This window comes from Physcomitrium patens, chromosome 4 (assembly GCF_059467195.1).
Source record: "Physcomitrium patens ecotype Gransden chromosome 4, ASM5946719v1, whole genome shotgun sequence".
Taxonomy (NCBI): domain Eukaryota; kingdom Viridiplantae; phylum Streptophyta; class Bryopsida; order Funariales; family Funariaceae; genus Physcomitrium; species Physcomitrium patens.
The window spans coordinates 22,748,099-22,755,075 of NC_143413.1; positions in this window are offsets into that span (position 1 = coordinate 22,748,099).

The window sequence follows — 6,977 nt, forward strand, 5'->3', positions numbered from 1 at the left end:
TAAACAAACATCAAATGAATGAACATGGCCTTTCGCTGCCTTCCACATTTGTGGCTACTAAAAATCTCTAAATATAAATTATAAAATCTTGTTATATCCAAAATATCCGATTGTTGGAAAGTCATAACATGCTTGAAGAACATGTTATCGTAATATGTAAAGTCTTGTTTGAGAATGCTCCGGGCATCTAGCTGTGGAATGTAGAATAGAAATTGCAACAAAAAAATCCTAATTTTAATAGAATACTAACAATGCTAAACAAGCTTTAATCAAATTCAAAGAAACCTCAAAGGAATTCTAAAGAAAAAATAAGAAATCTTAAAGAAATATTATAATGATTACAAACATATCTCAAATACATCTCAATTCAATCTTAATTTAATCCTAGTTGAAATCTTACTTCATTCAAACTTTAGGCCAAAAACTAACTAAATCTTAAATCCTAAATAAACTCAAATGAAATCCTAAATCCTAAATCAAATCCTGATCAAATCCTAATTAAATCTTAAATCCTAACCAAACTCTAAATCCTAAACTAAACTCTAATCCTAAATCAAATCCTAACCAAATCCTAAACCTAAATCAAATCCTAATCCTAAATCAAATCCTAATCAAATCCTAAATTCTAATCCTAAATCAAATCTTAACTAAATCCTAAACCAAACCCTAATTAAATCCTAATCCTAAATCAAATCCTAACCAAATCTTAACTCTAAATCAAATCCTAACCAAACCCTAAATCTTAAACCAAACCCTCAATAACTAATGAATGAACCGTTGATCTTAACTCATATTTTGCACACTTTTTAAAAACTAAATTAAAAATAAATAATTTTTTTTTTGAAAAGAATCAAAATTACCAAGGTTTTTCAATCCTTTTTAAAGGATTTTTTTTAGACGATAACCTCAAAAATGTGCTTAGATATTAGTCAGCCTCCTTCTCCAATCTTAATGCTCATCTCTCAAAGCCAATATCTCTTCTTTTTACTATTCAATTAATCTCAAAATTCTCATATACATAGAAAAACAAGTCTAATATCTTTTTATACAAATTTCACTCCAATCCAACTAGTAGATTGTAAGAAATCTTAAAAACTCTCATTGGACCTAAAATTCTACTTTCTGAGACTTGAACTCACTTAAACCTCAATAATCTTTAATTCAACCATTAGATCGAGCTAATATTTACAATACATACTAAGCACATCTATGACCATTAATCCACAAAATTTCACCCATAGATTTGTTACAAAACTCTTGGAATCACTAAAAACATCAACCCTACTTTATTTCACAAATCCCAAGTCTTCCAAAAACAATCTTGACTTTGTAAAGCTCTTACAAAAACATAAAAACTCCAAATTTTCCAAAACCAATGCTCATAGAAACCATATCCAATCTACTATCAAATCCCACACTCCAATTTGCAAAAGAACTCCAAAGTCGTCGTTGAGACTCGATTTTCTGCCTCAGAGTCTGATTTCGACCCTGGTTCATAACTGGCCCTTTCCGGATATCAATATCTAGTTTTTCTAAGTAAATTTCTCTCGAATTTATGCTTAACTTCTTTCTAAAGATTCTTATATCATTTATTTTTCCAATCTACTTTGTTTTGCCTTATTTATGGTCCTATAAAGTAAGTAGAAGTCACTTTTCTAAAAAAGCAGCATTACTACTAAAAGTTCTACTACCTCCCTATCTTTTATCCATATTTTTCTATTTTATCTTTTAACTTGGTTCTTCTATAATAAGATCCATATTATCATCTTTCACCATATAATCATGTTATAACATGACAACGTATATATGCTTCTTCTTTTAGAATGTATTGGCAACTTTTGAAATAGATTAGGTTATTTTTGAATTCAAACTTGAAAGCACCATGAAACTTAAAAGGATGGTTTTTAATATCATGATCAAGAGGATCAGAGGATGTAGTTTATTAAATTTTCTTGACAAGGTTTGAATCAATAGTCAATTTTGATTTTATTGATTGAAGATAAACATGCTTCGGATTCAAGTAAATTATTCTTTGTTGATTAAAAGATGCATCTCTTTCTTTTGATATAAAATAAAAATTTCTAAAAAAGACATCTAATAAACCTTTTTATTTTTTGAATTGATAAATGATCTTAAAATCAAATGTTCATAAAGACATACTTTAATGGACTTGACAATAATTCAAAACACGTGTTGACATAAAATATTCAAGATTCTTGTAGTCAAAATAAAAACAATGATTGAATTAAAAGCACCTTTTAGATAATGGCAATATTCTTGAAATGAATCCATAACTACAAAAGGTTTTTTGTTGTGAATCTCATAGTTGATCTTGCTTGTTGAAAAGTTTCTTGAATGAAATGCTATTGGAAAATTTTTATCATTTGATCCTATTTGCAATAGTATAGTAGTTGAAGCAAAGTTTGATGCATCTATTTTCATAAAAAATAGCTCAATAAAGTTGATGTAATACAAGATTGATGTCAAAATAAAAGCTATCTTTAAAGCTTCAAATATTATTTTTTTTTCTTGATTCTATTGAAGTTTGTCTTTGTAAGTCAAATGTGAAAGTGGAACTACAATCCAAGAAAAGTTCTTGATGAAGATCTGATAGTAGTTGATAAATCTCAAAAAACATTAGACATCTCTTATCATTTGTGAGATCTTCTAATCCATAAAAGTTTGATTTTTCTTAGGATCTATCATAAATCTATCATTTCAAATAATGTATCTTAAAAATTCAACTTGAGAAGTATGAAATACATATTTTTCTATCTTAGCATAGAATCTTATATCTCTTAGTTTTTATAACACACAAAAAACAAGAAGTTTATATTCTTCTTTATTCTTAGAATAGATTTTGATATTTTTTAGATAATAGATGATAAAATCATCTAAAAACTCTCAAAAAATATCATTCATTAGATGTTGAAAAGCTACTGATATATTTATAAGTCCAAAAGGCATGACATTATATTTAAAATATCCATATCTTACCTAAACCTGTAGTCTTCCATTCATCTCTTTATTTGATGCATACCAAATTATACACTCTTTATAGATCTATTTTTATATAGATCTTAGCTTAATTCAAGTGATCAAAAAGTCTAGATATCAAAAGTAGTAAATACTTAACCTTGATGGTGATTTTGTCAAATCCTCGATAATTGACACACATCTGTAATGATCTATTTTTTTCTTCACAAATAGAATTAGAGCTCTTGTTGGAGGTTTGGAATAGCATATGAAGTTCTTGGATAGATTTTCTTTAATATATTCTTTGAGTTCAACCAATTCATTTTGTAATAAATTATAAATTGGTCCAAATTGTAATTGAGCTCTTTCTTGAAGATCAATTGAATAATTATAGAGACAATGTTTTGATAGAGTATCCACATTCTTTTTCTCAAATACATCTTGAAAATTTAGATATTTACTTGGAATGCCACTTGAAGTCTTTCCACCATTAGAAATAAATGCTGCATAAATGATATAAGATTATCTTTTTTTTGTAGCATACAAAAAAGTTCTTATACCTATAAATATAGATTTAATTACATTAAACTTATGACTTTCTTCTTGAACAACTATACTCTTAGTTATACTTTCAAAAAATTTAAGACTATAAAAAATTCAATTTATTTTTTAATTATATTTTTTTAGTTATGATAAACCTAAAATAATTGGATTAGAAAGAGATCTAATGATATTAAAAATTACAAAGCTACTATGACCATTAATTGTTACTTCTATAGAAAAGATTTTATGAATAATATTTCTTCAAGAGAATAGACGATCATCTATGACTTTTACGTAAAAAAATTTAGTTTTCTTTGGTAAAAATATGTTATGTCTTTTAGCAAATTTTTCATCTAAGAAATATGTTGATGCTCTTGAATCCAACAAAGTAGAGGCTTTGTGATGTTTAGATCCTAAAATAATATTTATTGTAAAATAATGAGAAGATTTTGAGGAGAAAATAGGACCTTCATTAGATGTACAAGGTTTCTGCCGCATGGTCTCTATTATAGCTGGACAAACTTATTTTTTGACATAATATCTTCTTTGATGGTCGTACTCTTCATTTTGTCGTTGTTTCATTTCTTTGGATAATATTAAGTAGTGTGCTTAGGTTCTCCATAATTTAAGTATAATCCTTTTTAACAACAATGAGTCTTTTTTTTGTCGATAAGAGGTTTAAAATATATCACATCAATTTGTATAACTTTTACTTTTGAATGTATATATTGAAAAGATGTTAGCATTATCATTGAGATTACAAAAACTTGGAGGTATACTTGTACAACTCTCAAATCAAAATTCAAAAAATTAATTAATTTCTCCATGGTATTTAAAAATATCTAATTAGCCTAAAAATCTCAAATGACCTTCAAAACTTCCTTCATTTCTTTAAGTTTATGATATTATTTATTTCTTCAAGCCTTCAAATCTTACTTCATTTCTTCATTTCATCATTTTTAAAAGTTTTTGCTCTAATTAAGATACATTGATTGGACTTATATATGACAACCATCTAGGTTATTTGTAAGAATAGAAAGAATCTAACTCTTGCCTTTAATATGGTCCATGAAAAAATAAAGAATTATAAAAGATATTAAAATAGATACTACTATCTAATAAAAAAAGTAAAATATAAGAAAAAAATTATTAAGATTTTAAATTAATAAGATCCTAAATTATTATATCTTAAGAATAACTATTTGATTTAGACTAAATATGTCTCTACAAGTAGCAACTTCTTGCTTAATTAATATTTCAATATTAGATTATATCTATATTTCTTTGAAGATTCAAACTATACACTCTATGATTATAAATTTATAGCAACAAAATTAAATTCTATAAACCACATAAGAAGCGATCAAGACTTAAAAGAAAAAAATATCTTATATTAATTACCACCTTTGTTGTAAGCCTATTCTTATAATACTTTAAAAATAAATTAATGTATAGATTTGAATTAAATATGCTATAAGATAACATAATATATTTTTATTAAAATTATTAATTATACATTATATTTGTTAAAATGATATCCATTAGTTTGTGTAGAAAAGTCTTTTCTATTTAATGTTTTGAGTTAGATTAAATTATTATGAAAGATTCCTTTGATAATATAAGATCCAATCCAAAGTACATCAAACTTAGCTAAAAATTCTAATTTTTTAACATCTTGAACCATTATCCACATCTTTGGGATAAAAAGAAGTTTTTTTTATTTTATTTTTTATCAAAGATCTCTTTTCTTTTACTCTAAGTAGTTTTTATACATTAAGCTATAAATCTTGGAATCTTACTAAGTCTTTATAAATTATCTAATTATTTTTTTGAAGATTGAGAAGTATCTAATCTTTTATCAATGGCAATACATAAAAATGGGACTTCAAATTCTATAGGCAAAATGGATTCTATTACTTATACCAAAGAAAAATATGTAGTTCTTATAAAAACCTTATTAATAGTTTGATAAGAATAAAATATTGAAGTAATTTTAAGATCCCAATCATATTTAGAATCCATCACAATTTTTCTTAATATCCAAACTAAGTTTTGGTTGATTCTTTCTAAAAAGCTATTTATTTAAAAATTATAGAAAGTAGTCTTCTTATGATTGATGGTAAATAATGTGATCATTTCTTTGATAGTCTTATTTAAAAAATGAATATCAATGTCAATAATAAGGATTTTTAGACAACCAAAATGAACTATGATATTTTCTTACAAAAAAATGGCAGTTTATTTAGCATGTGCCTTCTTCACACCTTATGCTTTTGCTTATTTGGTCAAATATTATGTAGCTATAATAATACATTGCATTTGACATTAAGATACATAGTAGATAGGTTCAATATAATTTATACTCTATTTTTTAAATGAAACAAGTAAAAGTGACAATCTTAAAAGCATTATAAGATTTAAATTATTATGTTCATATCTTTGGTAAGTATCACAAAATCTTAAAAAAGATTCTAAATTAGAAAATATTTTAAGCCTAAAATAGCCTATTTTAAAGATTTTTTGAGGTGTTAATCAACCAAAAAAGTGATGACAACAAGGACTTGAATGACAAGCTTCTAACACCAGTGATACTTCTTCATAAGTAAGACATCTTAAAATTCCATCAATTCTTTGACAATATAGTTTCTTAGCTATAAAAGCAAAATAAATACTTTAATCTTCCATCATTCATTTTTTGATAAGGTATTAGGTAGTTATTGAGTACTCAAAAATTTAGCAATATATTTATATCATGTAGGCTCTAATATAACATGGAACAAAAAAAGTTCATCATCTATATCTTGGGTATCTATAGTTGTAGATAATCATAAAAAGTAATCAATTTTTTTATATTCTTTTTTTTAATTTGTATTACATTGTTTAATCAAATTTTGTTAAAAATAATATCCATCTTGCTAATCTATAACTTTAATTTGGTTTGTTTACAATATATCTAAGAGCCATGTCATCTACAAAGAAAATAACTTTATTCATTAATAGATAATGGAGGAATTTATTGACGCTAAAGACTATAGCCAAACATTCTTGTTTTATAGTTATATAGTTATGCTTAGCACTTATCAATTATTTGCTAGCAAAAGTAATAGGATGAATCACATTCTTATTATTTTGTTGAAATAAGGTACTATTTATTACTAATTCAAAGACATCATAATAAATTTAGAAAGATTGAATTCAATTAGGTTGTAGTAAATAAATAAAATAAGACCAAACTATTTCAAAAATTTAAGATCTTTCTAATCCATAACAACATAAAGCTTCATCATAAAATAGGACAAAATAGATCAAAATAAAATTGAATGGAACTAAATAAAAAAGGACCTAAAAGACAAAATTAAAAAAACAAAAATAGAATAGAACAAAACAAAAAGATACAAAACCAAATTTTACTAAGACAAAGGATCTAAAACCATACTTAATTGGATGCCCCAAAAAGC